The 18,887-nt window shown below is 36.3% G+C and overlaps 1 long non-coding RNA gene across 1 annotated transcript; it reads left to right on the top strand.

Moving 5' to 3' along the window:
• Nucleotides 1–7,793: 7,793 nt before the first annotated feature.
• Nucleotides 7,794–11,715, top strand: LOC137473440 (uncharacterized). Its single transcript, XR_010998797.1, has 3 exons — nt 7,794–8,633; nt 10,518–10,710; nt 11,459–11,715. It is a non-coding gene; the product is annotated as an uncharacterized lncRNA (long non-coding RNA).
• Nucleotides 11,716–18,887: the final 7,172 nt, after the last annotated feature.

Raw genomic sequence — 18,887 nt, 5'->3', positions numbered from 1 at the left:
CACATCAACAGGTAGAAAACTAGGGTTACTTGTGTCTCAGTGGCTATGGGCACTTAGTATTTAGCAGTTTAAAAGGTAAATCAATATCTCTGAAAGAAAATCCTATTTTATGCCCAAACCTGCAGTTCCCCAGCCTCATCAAAGGCATCTCCAAGGAAAGCAAGTGCAGCACGATGCTCATTTGTACTAATAACTGTAACCAGCCATACCACCAATGTGAATTAACACCAATCAGAGAACAATAGTTATTGGCTGATTTAACTTAAATGGCTACAAGCTATGAAACAGGAATTTATACAAGAAGAAAAGGCTTTTTTCTTTTCTAGGCACAATAGGAAATAAAGGATGTTTTTATTTTATGAAGAAGGTTACAATCAAAATAAATACTTGAAGGTACCAGAAAAAAGGTTCTTTAGCAACATGTGGTGTTGAAACTTTAAACTTCACCTGTATTCTGCAGATGAGATGAGTTTCAACCAGATTTCAACCAGATTACAGTTTCCTAATTAAACATCAAATTATTTAACACATTTTTTTCTGCAGCGAAGATTTGTAGTGAAGCCTGAATAAGTGGCCAAATCTCACAAGCCTTCAGTGCCCATCTAAATCTTAAAGTACAGTTAAAGCTTTATACCCTAAATATATATTCTCAGCCCCTAACTGCTGAATGGCACTTTTTTATTTTGATTTAAAATGGTAAACAACATAGAAATGAAAAATGCTGAGTATTTCTCAGCATTTGATAAATACCTTTTTCATAGAATCCTAGAATTTTCTGGGTTGGAAGGGACCTTAAAGATAATCTAGTTCCAACCCCCATTCTGTGGGCAGGGACACCTTCCACCACCAGGTTGCTCAAAGCCCCATCCAAATTGACCTTGAAGACGTCCAGGCTTGCATTATCCACAGCTTCTCTGGACAGCCTGTTCCAGTGTCTCATGAGCCTCTTAACCCAGTTTCTGTAACCAGTTTGGCTCCTTTCCTATGTGAAATCAAATTCAATCCAAAAAAAAGACAATCAAGTTTATCATTGATGAAAACCAGTAGTCTTACAGATTTAAGTGAAGTTAAGCTGAGTCTTAACCAAATACACTTCTGTCATGAAAAGGATGAAAGATGTTTTCATTTATCCCAAAGTAGGATTTTAAAAACACTGAACTATTTCATTCACCTTTATTTTCATCCAAAAATTTATTTTTTGTCCGTGGTTAAAATCCTATACTTCAGGGTAGGCTTCCTACAATAGATCCTGTTTCTCAGGTGCTGGAGGCAAACCCTGGGGAGTATTATTCCTTACTTAGTGCGTGCCAGACCATATTTGACACAGTCCATTACACTGACATGAGATTTATCCTTCTGATAAAAGAAGAAAAATCTTCAGCTGGGCAAAAAGACTTCGATATGAAAGCTCTTCAGAGTGAAAAAATATCTGGTTTTTAAAACCCCACTAGCATTCACAAGCCCAGAGGTTGTGTTTGTGGGGCCTGTGCTAGCATTAAGGTATCATTTAAAAGCCCAGAGAAAGGCAAATGATTGTATTAACTGTATCTCCAGGCCAGTTATAGAAGTACTGATTGCTTGCTGTATCTTCCACAGACAGCAGGAACTTCACTCAGTAAATCAGACACTGTAATTCAAGAGGGGTCTGTCTCTCTGCTTAAGAGATTACACTGTTGAAAGGAAGTCACTGTTAGAGAAAGTATTTCTTCTTAAAGCAATATTACCCTAAAGAATCTGTATGCAAAGCCTGAAGTGCCCAACTATAAATGAAATAGCATAAATATCAATAACATTATCAATATCAATGTCAACTAATAGAAGAGTTGGAAAAGTTGATGTTAAGAGTAAACACTGAAATAGGATATTTCACAAACATTCCCAAAGTGGTTTCAATTTCACTGAAAATGGGAGATAGTATTTTTCTAAATTACCTTCTAAATGTATTACTTTTTTAAATTTAAGTGCACAACTATGATCACATTCGAATAAAGCAGCACCATTACACTAGAACTAAGAGCAGCGGTCAAAGCCAATAAAAGGTCATATTTTGGACCATGTGTTACTACTAAACCACTTGATTCACTGCACTTGTTTGCATTTAGCTAGCTAATTTGAAATTAGTTACCCAGTTATTTACATTTGATTAAAAAACAGAGCAAATCTCCACTTGAATATCCAGAGCTGTGGATTCCATCTTTTTGCTACAGTCGTTGCTTTCGATGATCCGTTTACAACATGGTTTGTTTTCCTATAGTGTTAAAAAGAACTCCTTAGTTCTTCAAATTTCTCTACTTCTGATCTTGTTACCAAATAAGAAAATCTCTTAACAAGCAACAATATCAATTCATGTCATTTCTTGGAAATTGCCTACTGATCACTCCTAAATTTTAATTTTGACAACATCTTGTAAACTTTTTATTGTAACATAATCTTTTCAGCTCTAGAATAATTATTATGTCCATTTTTTAAAAAACAATTATACCCAGTTTTTTCAGTATCTTCTTCAAAGTGAAGATCCTGGAGCAAAATGTGGTATTTCATTAGAACTAGTCACACTGGAATCACACAACTCATGATTTTTGGATCTTACCTCTTGATTCAGACTAGCTTTTCCCTCTAATCTCCATAGTTGTGCCTTTCTAGGATACAATCTCTTGTTCTGCCTTTCGCATTCCAGTTCTGTTCACTTTATTTGGAGGGGTTTTTTTGTATGAAACATTTTGCCAAATAGTGCAGGGCAAATTATCAGGCTACATTTCTCTGCCCTAATTAATTTACTTTTTGTTTTGTTAATCCTTTCATGACCCTCAGAACTTTTCATAATTCTATATCTATATTTACCCTGAAAAAAAAGTCAGACCAAGTCAAAGTTTCTTCCAGCTTTAGAGACTTGGTCTTCTTGATTTTCCTTTTCAATTTACTTGTTTTTTGGTTACCAATTATTTCACAGAACATTTAGTTCAAAATTCATAATTTCTGTGGAGTATTGGTCTTTAATCAGACCAGAAAATACCTTTAAAAAATTAAAGTATACACATTTTAACAGATGTTGATCCCACATATATAAATGTGAGAAAATGGTACATCTCACAGGACCTATTTCCAAAAGCGTAGACTAAGTTTGAATATGCTTCTTTCCTTTATTCATTAATTGATCACATTTTATGTCAGCATTGTTACTGTTTTCCCTGAGACTAATGTTGAATGCTACTAAATGCTACTTAACACCCAGTAGTGATCAAGATACCCCATTTATTTTGTTTTGGGGCAGGGGAAAAGCCTTGGAAGACTGCAATATGTCACTATCTTTAAAAAGTTGGAGTAACTGGGTTTGAGTTGTTGAGACGCATAAGTGAGACATGGAGAGGAAATGTCCTGTGAGGTTTGCATATGAAAATTACTTGCTTTGGTTCTAATTCTCTATTTATTCCATTTTAACATGCCTAGCATCTTGATTATCAGCTTTACACACTGTTTCACTTATCTAAAGTCTCACTGCAATCTTACAAAATAGCTGATTCTGTGTAGTTCATAACAACACTGCGCACCCAACCCTTAGCTAATTCAGCTTTGTGAGGGACAATCCAAATTAGAACACAATTGTTATGAGGATTCACTGTTGGTTTGGATGCACTGGATTTAGCTTCTCAAAATGGCTCATATCCCTTTGTGGTACACATCACTGTGGGCATGCAGCTGACAGAAGTGCATGGGACCTCATGGTATGGATGGTTCATCACTGTCTGTTTAGATCCTTGGTTCATCTCCTTCTGGTATAGGAGACCCCCTTTAGGACCCCAAAATATGTTCAAATATGTTCAAATTATGCAATCATACTTGTCATAGGCCTTTTATCCCAACCTTCCCAAATTAATCAGTTTTTTTTTAATGTAATAATCAAAACAAGTAATTCTTCCAACATCTGGTACTTATGGCAGCCTTGTGGCAGCTCTCAGATAAGTTGAGCATTAAAACAGCTGATCATTTCCAAAGGATGCCAATGTCTTTCTATTGCTCTTGCTCCTAGGGACTTCCTGCTGTGTAATCACTGCTGTGTAATTCTCCTGCAATGAGACCTGATGGAGTATTTGTAGGGTCAGGCAGTAGGTGACTGTCCATCACTCCATCTCCCTCCACACTGACCTCCCTAACTTCCTGTTGCTCTTAGTTGAATTTTTTCATAGTTTTCTCTTTCTGTCTCTGTAGTTCTTCCTGCCAGACTAATTCAGCACCCATCAACTCTCTCCAGGGCTCTTCCAACCAGCAAATGTTTGCTTCGTTCTGAGGATTTTCTCTCTTGTGCCTAATACCTGGCAGAAAGGGAAGCTGTCTCTTTTAAAAGTAGAATTGAAGCACTGTCCAAACATAGCTCTTAGGCATAAACCAAACCATAAGCAAATCAATAGGACTTCTCATTTGTTCACATGATTACAATTAAGCATATCCTTTAATGCTTCCCTGGATGGGAGCCAAAAGACAGCAGTAAATTGAGTTGAGATCTCAGAAATTACATTCCTTTTACTCAGGCAAAATCACCCTTTGTACTAGCAGATGACACACTCTCTAGTGCAGAGAAAGACACAAAATGAAGCCACGTACAATGGGGAGTCTTTTATTTCCATTTCTGCAAGTATGGTCCTTCAGCCTGCAATTAAAAAAAGAAGCAAAAGAGAGAAATCCAAAAGAAGTAATGGCTTGGCACCTTTGCTGCAAAAAATTCCTTACAGCTGATCATGGTGGCTGAGCTCTCAGGTTACATTACATCAAGCAAAGGCTCTAAAGAAACAGCTCAGCTGCATGAAGATCTTAACAATTAGAACAGAAAAGGAGAGACAACAGATTCTGAAGAAAAAAAATAAAAAGGGGAGACAAACTGAGCTCTGATAAAAAGTCAAAATAAGAATTAATAAGTAAGGATGTGATACAGTCCTAAGAAACAGCAATTCTGCTTTCTTCTTTGCTGCAGTATACAAGCACCTTTCAGAAACCTATTAGATAGTGAAGAAAGCCTTTTATGAGTGTTTCAACTGTCTTCTCATTCTGTCCTCAAGGAAAAAACATGCACATTTTCATGTTCAGTTTGATAAACTTTAGAAAAATGCTGCCTCATATTTCCAGCAGAAAGAAAGGAATGACCAGGTGGTGTTGCCTGACAAAACCCTGCTTGGGGGCTGCAGGTCTCAGTCTTGTGTTTTTCCATGGTAATGCCAGCCCTTTCCAGCCCAGGCTGCCTTCATGGAGGTGACATAGCAGGGATTTCCAGCCTTACCTAGACTTATAGAATACCTTTCTAGCTGTGAGTTTTCTGCTTTAAGCAGAAAAGGAACACATTCAGGAGCAGAACTAAGTGGTTCTGTATTTGTATTAGAGAAAAACAGATAAAGAAGGTGGCCTAGGGACAGATCTGAAAGTGATGCAGTATATAATAGTCTTTGATGTCAAGGGCAGTGTCAGCTTGGGTCAGTCAAGAGAAGAAGCTCTACAAGGAAAAGCTATAACCTTCAGCCAAAAATTTTCCTATTATATAATCTAAGATTTTGTTTCAATTGTTTATTTTCCAGGATTAGAGTCTAGACAAAGAACACTGCATTCTACCTTTAAAAGTCTCAGAAATTGTTTCAGTTTTCTTACTTCCACAGCTGAGATGTTTTCCTTAGAGATATCTCTCCAAAATGCCTACACTTTTACCTCATAAGCATGATGTTAATGCACTCATCCTCTCGCTAAATTCACTACTTTTCCACTACTAGGAGATGATTTGCATTTGTCTTCTCAAAAATATTTTTCAGATTTTTATTATTTTTTTCTTTAAGCCAGCCTTTCAATTCTCTATAACATTGACATTTCACTCCTGAAACATCTTTTCTGGTTTTGCTGTTATGTTCCTTTACTACCACTTGCTTTTTTTTTAATCTCAAAATTTCTCCTTTCTCATTAGCCTTTTTTCTGTTCCTCGCATATCTCTGGCTGCCTTATCAAAATATTGACAAAATGCTTTCCAAGAACCTGGCAGATGTTCAATGCATCCTGACACATTATTCTCCTGGCAGACATCTACACAGTAGAAATCCTTTCTTCCTTTCTTCCTATTTGGGGTGAATTTGAGAGATATTTTTTAAAGAGCCCTATCCTCCTGACCTTTTTGTTTGGTATCTTATTAAGAATCCTAATAAAGAGAGGTCACACCTACTTACACTCTTTCTTTATCTCTGCCTATACAACTGGCCCCAAGTGCATATGTGCATATATGTTGACAGAAAGTAATGTACTAGGCAATATCTTTTATTCATATTTCCATGCCAAATATGTCAAGACAAGGTAAATTACTTTTCATGACCATTTCACATATATAGATTATTTTAGCACGTCTGTTGCTCTGACACTGCAGGATTTCATGTTTGAATTCCTTGATTTTTTAATGGTTTTTGTGCTCTTAATCTCATTTTTCAGAGATTGTGAAATAATATGGAGGGAGACATTGATCAAGAAAGAATCTATTTTGAGGGGTTTTTTAATATGTCATTGGGTAGAAATTATTTTTATTCTAGAATTTTATTTTATATTTTACTTTCATATTAAGTGAAAAATACTTTTCTGTGCATTGTGGAGAAAAGCAGAGAATACATTCATGTGGTTACACACGTATCTAAGAGTGTGGGCTGTGCTTTTTGCCTGTCTGCAGCTGAACTTGAATGACACTTGAATGCCTCCATCCTTCTCTGGGGCTAGCAAGTAAATCCGTGTATTTCAGTATGTTACATGTGGAATTGCTGACAGCACTGTCTGACCAGAGGCACCCAGGAACTGGAGCCTCTCACTCACTGCTTTTCCTACTCTCTCCCACAGATGCCAAAAGATGGGCCAGACCCTCAGCTGGACTCAGCACATGAGCCTCAGGTTCAGCATTTTACAGGATGACAGAAACACTTTAAGTCAAATGAGCCCTCTGAACAAATCATTTTATTTTCTTTTCTTTTTTTTGTTTAATTGCTTACAGCAGCCCATGTCACACGTACAAATGCTTTATATGATTGAGTCCTCTGTGGCCCAAATATGAATAGATTCATCCTTGAAAAAATCAATAAGAATGTTCTTATCCCCATGTCCCATTTCTGTAAATAATTTACATGCAACTTGCTATCTTTTGGGGGATAATAACATTAAACTCTTTAAAGAAGGGTGCATTTTGGAACCAATCCTGAAAGAATCAAAACCATTGAAATTTGAGGTCAGGACTACAGGTGATCATAGCAATCAGTTTCAGAGCTGGAAATTAATATAAAATTATCAAAAAAGGAGTCACAATGGTAAAATTTTCTTCTGGTCAGAGTACCAAGTCTTGTCAGTTATCCTAAAGAATGAGGAAAGCTCTTTAGCAAGTGGAAGAGCAGGTCTGAAGGGCAGCAAGCTGGCAGGGCAGAACAGAGAATATGCCCAGACAGAATATGGGAAAACATGGAACCTGGTTAGCTTGTCCCAGAGTCAGAGTGGTTCCTGATTAATTATTTAGGTAAAGTAAGCTGAAGGAAAATTTTTTTAGATATGTCTGGTTTGAATTTGTAGGGGAGAAACTCAGAAGGGCTGGAGAAAATGTGTTTCTTTCTGTGTACAGGCTGATGATGTTACAGTAAAAATTAACAAGGGTGCCTACAAGGTTAGAAGTAGAGTTCAGATTTTGGTGAAGCTCTGTGTTTTTAAACTGCATAGGTCAAAAGGATCTTTTTTTCCCATCTGGTGCTCTAAAACCTAGAAATACAATACAAATCCTTTTGTTGTTAGTCTATCACCATTGTAACAGTAAAGAAGGTGCTTCAGATATATAATATATGCAAAATTACTTAAATTTTCCTGTTCCATTCCTTCTTGCCCTGCCTAAATAAACCTGATGACTGTATTTTAACTTTAAAAGGTACATGTATAATATAAAATCCTTCATAAAAAAGCATTTAAATTCCAAACCAACACATAACTGAATAGTTCCAGCAACAGAGCCAAGCATGTGCTTCACTGATAGTTCAGGTTTCTAATGAAGAACAGTTGTTTATATTATCTTATCATAAAATGCCATTTTCTGCTGGTAATAAATAAATATCCCCTGAAAAGCTTCCAAATTGTACTTGGATAGCAGTTATTTCACAAATACACACAACTCAAACTTTAGCAAATTTCCAAAGACACGTTCATGTTTTCACTTGACAGTAAATAGTATTTTACATACCATGTCAAGATAACTTTCTACAAACATTCTTGTTTACTAGTCAAACCTGCAGGTAAAAACTTTGCTCAAGTGGTTGGTCTGGCAACATAATTTGGCACTCTATATCTATTAACTTCTGTTTCTGCTTTTGCACAAACAAGATTTGCCACAGATCACTGGTTCAAAGAAGGAGCCTAAATGAAGTATCTCAAATTAAGTTTGAATTGATTTACACCATAAACCAATGAACCAGCAAATTTTCTTGTGTGCGTTTCCGTGTGCAGAACTAAAATGCTTACAGGAGATACTGTCATACTGGCAATTAGGGTCATTGGATGAAGAAGACCAATTTCCTCATTTGTTTTCCCTTCTCATTTTGTAGGAGGAAGAAGCACCTGACATCCCTCCCTCTTTACTTTCTGCTAAACTCACCCAGGTTAAAAACATTAAATCTTACAAAATCTCTAAATAAAATAGCTACATGAGGAATATAAAATCTATATCAAGGAAGGGACATTAATTTATCAACATCTAGTTTCAGTATAATAAATGCATGACTATGATGTTTTTAGGGAAAAGTATGTTTCTGCTTATTTTTTTAATGGAGTAATCGGTCTATTTTCTGTTCTGTCACTAAAATAAGTAAATTTAGCAGACAAAAATAGTTTGGAACATAGAACTAGGTAAATTGAAAATGCTGATGTTGTGCTTTGAAACCTTCTGTGTTATTTTGAGAGCATCTGTACCTGCCACAGTCCAAATATCCCACTATCATTTCATATAAATATTTTTGCTTAATAAAGAAAAGAAGAGAGAGGCTGTTGTTGAGGGTTTGAGCTGAGGAGAGCATGTGCTTGTATGTAAGCACATGTGTGTTTGCATGTATGTTTCTTTTCTCTGTGGAGATTATAAGCCGTGCAGGAATAGAGTGCTTAATTGAAAAGATAACAAATGATGAAGCAGCTGTTAAGTATGGCACAAAAATTGCTCCAAGCAGTTAAGGCTGATCATCATGATGGAAATAGCTTTTTGACAAGCTTAGCATTCCTGTGACAATAATTAAGAATCAGGTTTCCACCAAAAGGCTTTATAGCCAGAAGGGGTTGTAAATCAATGGGCAACATTTTTATCTTGGAATGAAAATTAATTATTCAGTGTAGAACATGCTTTCTCACACTTAACTGCCTGTAATGCCTCCTTTATTCTCCGTCTTAATTCAATTAATATACCATTGTTAAAGGAGTGTTTGTCAGTAGTGATTCACTTTTGTTAAAAATTATCATAAGGAAATATGACAAAATTGAATGGTTCTTAAATTAAGCCATAGTTCGGATTTTTTTGGCAGAGGGTTGTTAGTTGTTAAGTACTCTTTGACAAGGGTGTGGATATGGGCATTTTGTACTACACCCTTTGAGCTTGCATAAGCCCATAAAGGGATTGAATAATACATGAAAAATAAGTGTAGGATTTTCTGGAGTGCTCTACATGGCCCTAACTTCTTTCTCCCTTTTAAGCTAGTCAGAAAACATATTGAATTTAATTGGAGCAGTTTCAGAACACCAAAGACTTTTCGAAAATCTTATTCTTATCGAGAAGAAATAAAAAGTGTTCTTGCCTTTTTGACTATTATATGGAAATGAAGGCATCTATCAAAGCTGTCATGACACTTACAGGAAAATGATGAGACTTTGGGGAATTATTCAGACTGTTTTGACAGGCTCTACGATCTGAAAATGGGCCTGGAAATGTCCTCTTGGCAAGAAACATTAGACAACATAAGCCTCCGCAAGGGCAGCTTTTGTCTAACTATTGCCATTGGTGTTTTCATCTTCAGCAGTAACAGAGATGATAGAAAAAAAAAGTACTGAAATTAGTGTTTCATTTCATTCAGGACTCCAATTCCAATATTTTTCCACTATTCCCCATTTCTTCTGTGGCCTTGAGAAATGCATCCTGATTTTTTTTTTTTTTTTTTTTTTTTTTTTTTTTTTTTTTTTTTGGTAAATCTTTCTTTAAATATTTGGTAAAACACCAGAAGTGTGGGAGTGAAAGTTCTTTGCTTAAAGGAGTCCCATAATGTTGTATCACTCTGCGAAAGCTCATTATGGTACTCACCCTCTGAAGCTAATATGATCTCCTGGCAGATTAGGAGAATTTCTTAGAGGGCAAGAGGTGCAATTCTTTCAATTCTTTTTTGCTATCTCATGGGTGTTTCTGCTGCAGCCAAGCACTAAAAGAAGCACTGGTGAGTCACAAAATAATGCCCTCTCTGCATATTAGAGAATTAATTGCCTTATAAAACCTCTTAACCTTATATCAGCTTGAGCTGATGCTGACTCTACCCACAACACATGAAGTCAGGGAGAAAAAGCAGAGCCCTGGATTCTTGTTCTTGCCCCAGAAATACTCCTGCCTTGCTGCGTCCTAAAATATCTCTATCATGAGAAGATTGTTCAGAGACCTAGGACAGGAGGGAGAGGTCCACATCCCTTCTCATTTCTGGATGTTTATTGGTAAGTCTAGCACCAACACCAGCCTCTGAGTTACTCTGCTTTGCAATCAGGAGACTGTAACCAATTCAAGCTTTTATAAGTCAAGAGAGTATGTGGTATTCCATGGCAAACTGATATTGTGGAAGGAGATTAAAGCTACCATGCCATGTTCTAAAAATGCTTCAGGTGAAATAAATTCCAAAGTTGTTTGGGTTTCCATACTTGAACCAGAAAGTAGATTTAACCACCTAAGGAAACCTTACTTGAACCAGAAAGTAGATTTAACCACCTAAAGAAACCTAATGTGTTTCTCCTCCCTTTAATCTGACATCTTATTTGCACATCAATATATGTATTTTACATGCAGAGCTACCACATAAACTTCAAGATATCACAAGTAATCAAGGACAAACATATCCACAATTCCCATTTCATCTATGAACATCTTCTGGGGTAGGGGTCACAGTGGTGTTGGAAGAGGCTTCTGTGCTAGATTTTTTTTTTTTAAGAAACCAATGGTACAATGGAAGTAATAATGCCAGCTATCAGCCCAAGAATGTGTCTTTCTGTACTGCCTAAATTTTGAATTTAAAAATCCTTTTGTCCTTTCCTATCCTGTTTTCCACCTCACTGACCACCAACATTTCTTCTATATTGACTATTCTAAACAATTAGCTGAGAAGCATTCCTTGCAAATACCTCACCAGCCCACCACCTTCATTCAATTAGGATATTGCTTCCTCTTCAATCAACATGACTTTTTCTGTAGGACTTCCCAAAAGGAAGGTGCCTTCCAAGAAAACTGAGACTGCCAGGAGCTGGCCCTGAGATAATACTCCTTTGTCCATCAGCTGCTTCACCCATTTTGAGGATACAGTTGGGAAGGAAGCAAGGAGAGCACGCGTGTAGATCAACACAGCTTTTAAAACTTGGGAATGTCAGGATTTGACTTATGTTTAAATTGATAAAAATCTTTAACTTCTTTGCCACTTTGTGAGCTTGTTAATACAGCAGATTAATGGCTTCTGCACTGACTCATGGTTTTATTCTGTGTCAGGCCAGAAAATGAAAGAGAAATAAACAACCAAGAAAAGATCAGATAATTTCTGGTAGACAAAAAAAGCCACAAACAAACATGTGAAATTCAAAGAAAATGCATCTATTGTTAGTCCAGGCTATTAATGCCTGCTGCTGCTCTGTCCAGTTGGACGGAGCAGAAGACTTGCATGAATCGCATATTAGGACAATATGTTGACTACAGAGTCAGAGCAGAATGTTTCTGGCATTTTTTAATGGATATAATAATGTTGCATCACAAATCTGTCCTTGAGTTTTTCTTTCAAGGGAACTGCCCTGGAGTTAGTTTCAAAAAAGTCAGTGGTCTGGAAATTATGTAATTTAAACATGTTTACCTCAGTGTGTGCCAGTATTTGCAGCTGTCGAAGTGAGCAGAGTCTTGTCCTACTGCGGCCAATTCCCCAAATTAAAAACTGCTCCTGTTCCCCGCACCCCCTCACATGTGTAGCCTTTGCTGACCAAACATGAGAATTTAGAACATTTCATAAATACTTGCAAATAAAGAGAAGCAAAAATGTTCAGTGCAAGAGTTCTTCACCAAAAATAAGTGTTTTCATTTGACATTATTTTCAGGAATGTAATCCAATTTTGATCAGGGAAAAGTGGAAGCATTTCATTGTCTTTCAGAATTATAATATATCAAAAATTAATGAGTTGCTCAAAATAGATATTTCAAAGTAAATTAAACTTGTGCACTGTAAAACTTAAATGCAACATTTAAGTATCTTCACTCATTCTCTTGATATTTAACAGGGCCTTACAGCTATTGAAATTTTCTTAGTTTGGCTGGTCTAATAGCTGAAAATGTTAAAAGAAAATCACATCAGAAATTCCAGATTTTCAACTATTTTCAGTGAATCAGGAGATAAGTTGGTAGAGTTAAAATATTAGCTCCTATACTTCAGACTGATTCTGAAATAATGTGTAAAATAGACTAATCTTGATCTCCAAATTGTACAGAAAGTCAAAGCATTCCTGTCTGTTTTTTCATAATTATTGAAACCAAAGGATTTTTTCTTATGCTACATTCATGCAATATATGAAATTACAGACACCATGCACTAGCTATAGAAGCTGATTGTGATATTTATATAAAACCACTGTGTGTCACTTGTTCCTGTTTCCAATTTATAGTGAAAATTCATCAGCAGAGATGAACCACCATTCATGTTTAATGTATCACCAAGCACAAGGGTGCTAATGCACAAAAAATTATAAACTACTGTGTGCACGAGCACTAATTGCAGCCAAATAATGCAATGGTGGTGTGAAATAGGACAATGGAAAGTTTACCTGGACAGTGCTTGGAGCTACATTTGGAATTGCAATGGCTCAGCTCCTTGGTGATTTTATTTCTGCAAGGTCCTGCAGAAAGGGTCTCATGATCTGGGCTTCTTTAAAATGAGAGAAACTCCAGATGTCTAAGACCAGAAAATAAACTGATATGCTTGCAGTAGAAATTTACGAAGAGACCATGTTGATCTGAAAAAACTGAAAAAGAAGGGATTAAAAAAAGATTTTTCACTCCTGCTGATGACACAGAAATCCATAAATGTGGCTTTTCCATGTGACAAAGTGATATGCAATATTCACTGTGGTTTCACACAGTTGGGTCAATAAACTTCCATTAAGTATGGACAAGCTGTCAAAGTGACCCGCTGCCCTCAGTTCTGCAGTATGACTTGGCCTTAGCTGTCCATATTAATATGAATTTTAACCCTTTGGTTTGGCATTTTAATTCTTCATCCATTAGTCTCACATTTCTGTATTATCAGTTAGTACTATTGATTTTAAAGAATACATACAGCCAATTTGCACACATGTATTTGCAAAGGTCAGCAGAGGACACAAATGTGATTTCTGTGAGAGGTCCAGTCAGTGCTTCCTGATGATTTTTATTATCTGTTCTTCTGGCCAAGATTATTCTTTGCAAGTAGAAGTAGTACTTATCAGAACTGAAGGATCACTAGATATCCTCGCAGTCTGAATTTTTAAGAGTTCATTTGTGCTTTGTTTTTTTTTTGGTTTTTTTTTTGTTTTTTTTTTTGTTTTGTTTTGTTTTTTTTTTTTACAAGATGTATCTAAATAGAGGCACTGCAAGTCCAGAAATATTTTTCTTCAGGCTGAGCTTCTCCTGACATCATTGCCACACAGCTGCTTGTGCTTTGTTGGAACACAGAACACTCTTAATTGGCACACAGAAATTAGTGCAAGCAGAGCACGAGTCTGAATTTTAGCCCTCACAGACCTGCACATACTTTATGTTTAAAGCATACAGATAAAACAACAAAAATTAAAGCTTTTGCATGACTGAGTTAAACCCTGCCCACCCGTTTTTCTTTTTCTTTCTTTTTTAGTCAGATGGAAACCAGGCAGTAGAGGTGGACTCTACATTTGGCTGAAATACCAAAGCCAAAGTTCTCTGGATGTTAAGAAACCTTCAGCCTCTTTTTCCACGTTTTTTTACCCTTTTGGTAGAAAATGCTATTGTTTATTGTTCCGGGTATACAACCTTTCTGTCTAAGATCTTATGCAAGGTCCTGCAGACCTAATGGGGAGAGAAGAAATTTCTCCCAGTATTTAATATCCCAGTTTCTAGAGACCTCTGCCACTCAGAGGGAGTGTATGGTGTTACATTTTTTGTGGAGTTACCTGGGTCAGATTTGCTACTTGAAGACTCCAGAGAAATATCCTAAAGGAGTGCCTACTACTGGTTTCTTCCTTCTACTTTTTTTTCAATGCTCATTTCCCCTTGTTTTAGAGCAGCTGTTGTACTGTCCCAGGATACAGTTCCTCAATCACTTGTTATTTACAGGTGGGAGGGACTTAACTGGGGATCAGCTACCCAAGGACAAGTGGCTATTCACCCTTCCTAGTCCTCTAATCCACCCGAGCACCTTCTAGCCATGGTCCAGTTTCATCTGTAGGTTGATGGAAAATATTTCTTTAAATTTCCTGCAGTTCCATCTCTACTTTGAAAGCAGTAGGAAGCTGTCATTGAGTGCAAGATCAGTCTTCTCTGAATCTGTTGATATTCCAGACACTGCCATATTCAGAGTGCTCTGCTCTTTATGATACTGCCAAAGTCAGTAGTGGTACTTGGTGGCAAAATGCCACAATATCATGAATTTCTGAAGTGCCCCAGGAACAAAACAGAGACTCTCAAGTGTGCCTTTTCTTCATTCGTACATAATCCACACCAGACTTCCAAAGCAAACCAGATAGATCTGCTCTCCTGCTCTGTGCCTGCTTGGAGATCTAAGTTCGTTCTTAGGAGCAAAAAGTTAAAAAAATTAATTTCACCACATTTCAAAACATAAGAGCAGCACAGCACCATTCCAAATAATGTTAATTTTAATTTCTAATCTTTGGAATATCCAAAGTTTCTGTGTCCCTGTTGGAGCTTCTACCACAAACATATCCTTGGATGTGTTGTGATCTTTACAGTATGAACTTATCTCTCATCCACCACTTCTTGCAGGAAAATAGCAACTATGTTTTCTCTATACAGGAAGTAGAATTTTTACTTAAATGGAAAATTAATATGCATTGTACTTCAGAAAGTATAAATATTGCAGGATGAACGAGAACCTCAGTGGACCTAAGTCAATTTATACACAAAAGAAACTCATACCAAAACTTCAAAGTAGTTCAAAAAACAGCCCAGCCTGTTTTTTCTTGAGCAGACCTTTTTTGGGTTTTTACAGCATAAAGGTTGGATGGGGGGAAATAGAATGAATACATAGCTTCATTCTGGGGCCAGTCTCAACAACATTATTTTCATGTGCCTACATCTCCACACAAGCTTCCTGCTCTCTGAGGTCTCTTGAGCTATTGATATGCATAAATTAAGCTCATAGAGGTATATTTGCAAGAAGGAGCAGTTTCTCAAGAGCAAATCACCTTTTCTGCATCAGTAGGAAAGCGACTGATAGCTCTCCAGTGTGCTTTAGATTTCCTACTCCGATTGTAAGGAGAGCTCCATAACACTCCCCACTACAACACAACAACAACACAATCATTTAGTTCGGCAATCTGAGAGGGACAACGGCTATTTCAACATTCCCAAGAGGGGTTCACATGACTTATTGATCAATTGATTAATAAATGTCAGTGGTCAGAGGAGAGAGCAGCTCTGCTGAAAAAAATAGCTGTCAGAAGAGCCCGTAAGTGCATGAGCTATTAGGAATGAAAAAATGAATCCACAGAAAAATAGGGCAGTGATTGTTTTACATTAAATGTGAGAGAATGCACAAGATGTGTTTCCAAAACTTGTCAGATACAGTAATGAGAAATAGAAACTTCATTTTGGAGTAAATATGGTCATGCTCATATTTTGATAGACCACATATGAAAGTTTGGAATTGATTAACTTTTCATAAAATAGCTGCTTTGAGTTATTTCTACTAAAAGTTAGCAACTGATCTAATCATGCTTAAGAATTGTTTTGTTTTTAATTAATAAGGCTGAATGCTTTTTCTAATTAACTTTTAAATTGTTATTTTTGGCACAGGTAAGGGTAAATCTAGTCTTTGTGCTTTTCCATGTTTTACTGTTGGTAAAACTTTCTCCTGAAGTTTAATTTAAATGAAGTTGTAATGTGGAACGTGCATTCTTGAAATACTCGGTGCTATTTATTGTTAGTTTTCATTTCCAGATAAAGGGTGTCAGTATGGTGTTTAAGATTCATTTGACAGGAGGCATTCACATGTCCTGGAAGGGTTGTCTTTATATCATTATTGTGGTAAGGGTATAACTGAGGGACTGGGAGGCAGATTGTTATCTATATGAAAAATCCTTACTCACCTGAGCCACTTAACTATAGACAACTGAGCTATAAAATTAAGTGAATCTATACATGTCCATTATTTTCAGCAGTGTTTGACTGTGTAATGATTGCTCACCTGAATTTATGAGATTTTTCTTATGGACACCTTAAAGATTAATCTTCCTTTAATCTCATGCTTTGGGATTTCATTTGGAGGCCCCAGATATGAGGATGCCTTTTATTCCCTTCCTAAATAGGAATACATATTTTTAGTAGATGAACATACACAGTGTGATGAGAGGTATTCCTGACTTAGAGCACATGTGGGGGAACCATTCTTGATTAAATGATTTATTCAGATTTATTCACACAGGAAAGCTGTCAATCAGGATTTGAACCAATCCTTCCCAGCTGCCAGTCACCTCATGCTACAAAATCATCCCACCATTGCTACATCAGCTGTGTTGGTAAAGCATCTATCCCACCTGTAGAAACGGTGCAATCATTAAGACATTTGAACCAGAATCACAGCAAGAGCAAGACCTCTTGTAATTTACTAGACAATTTACAATTAACTAAAATCCTAATTACAGTCAAGATATGAAAAGTTGGGTATTTTATTATGCAGCTCGAATGAAGTATAATGAGTTGGTTTTGTATTTATCTTATTAAATAAGTTCATTCTTCATCTGGCTTCACTAGTTAGAAGCACATATACACAGAAAATGATAAAATAATTTGGGGATAACTTTTGTTTAAATACTTTGGTGTCTCTGAAATCTAGGCAGAATGTCCCACATGCCAACTAAGCAGCCTGATGCTTTGTTGGACTTACATAATATGAACAGTTTTCCTTTATGTTGTACAGAAGTTCACGTATTTCAATATAATCCTAATAATTTTAATAATAATTTAATAAAAATACATAACACAAAAGAAGTAAATATACTACAATGCCCTTTCTAAGTTATTATTGTTTAAAGAAGTACAAGAATAAAATTAATTTACCAGTTTATTTTTCTATATTGAGCAAGAGTAAGATAAACAATTTGCTTACTGGCCAGCATCAAAATGGACTTCACATATGACTTCAGAACTTGATTTTTGTATTACTGATATTAGTAGTAAGGTCACTTATTAATCTGGGCATGTGTGTCTGTGAGAGGCTGTGCTCAAAAATCTGTTTCTTATCTACAAGGCAAGAGGCAAACTTTGAAATTAAAACATGCCTAATGCCATGCTCTTTAAATTACATATTTTAAAAAAATTTGTGGTAACAACTTTTTGCGATGAAAAACCATATTCTAGGTCCTCCAGCGAGATAAATAAGCACAGCACCAGAGAAAAAATCAGTTAACACAAATGAGTATCCACATCTGAGCAGAGGGTAAAGCAACCTTTCTGGGGTTTCAAAAGTCAAACTGTTCTTTTTAACAACAGAGCCGATCAGACAGTTCAGCTCTTAACAAGTGTTAAAGCATTGTCAAAAGTATCTCCTAGGACATTTACTAAAGAGTTTCCATGCAAAATCAAAACTTTACAGATTATACATTTAGAAGTAAACATCTGCTCCTTTTGCCCTCCTTTTTCATCCTTTGGGCAGCTAAGCTGCCCCATATGTTCCCATATCCCTAGCTAGGCTTGTCCAAGAAGATATGTGCTATTGTTGCTGCTTCATGAGTAAATTTTAGAATAGGAAGAAAATTAATAAAAGAGCATTAAGAACTGCATGTTTTCAAATGAAGGTTGCATTATTTGTACACTTCAAAGAAAGAATGGTCTCTATATTTAATTTTCCCCAGTTCACTTTCAGAGTTTAGTCACTGGGAAATCGATAGCAGTTTTCTCACATGCTCTGCTTGCTTATGAGGTCTCACATGAACTTTGAAGTTCGTACAACACCATGTTTTGCCAACATTTTTACAAATTCCTGGCCACAGTCCAGACATAACTGGAATATATTGATCTGGGGAAAAAATCTGAGAAAGCCAAAACGCTCTTTTAATTTTTTGCATTTGTTCTTTTAAAAGTAAATCCTGGATATGTTTTATTATTTAAATATTTCTATTTTTAAAGAAAATTTATTTATCATCCAGTGAACTCTCAGTCCTTTGTGAAGTGTTCTCAGGAGCTTTAGCGTACAGAGTGGTTTAAATCCAATTCTGAAACATTCCTGTAGTTAGTGTGTTTCTCTTTATGTGAACACTGTTCAAGGATTCTTGGTATTTTTGTATAAAGAATATCTCTAAAAATGTCATCAAACAGATATATCCATAGCCATAGATAAGTGCATTAAAGAAAGGATTTGGAAATACCATGTATGATTAATGTCACCTATTCTAAGACCGTTTTA

The sequence above is a fragment of the Anomalospiza imberbis genome, chromosome 4 (genome assembly GCF_031753505.1).
Source record: "Anomalospiza imberbis isolate Cuckoo-Finch-1a 21T00152 chromosome 4, ASM3175350v1, whole genome shotgun sequence".
In the NCBI taxonomy this organism is placed as follows: domain Eukaryota; kingdom Metazoa; phylum Chordata; class Aves; order Passeriformes; family Viduidae; genus Anomalospiza; species Anomalospiza imberbis.
Note: the sequence above shows the minus strand (reverse complement) of the source record. Positions and strands in the feature narration are given on the sequence as shown.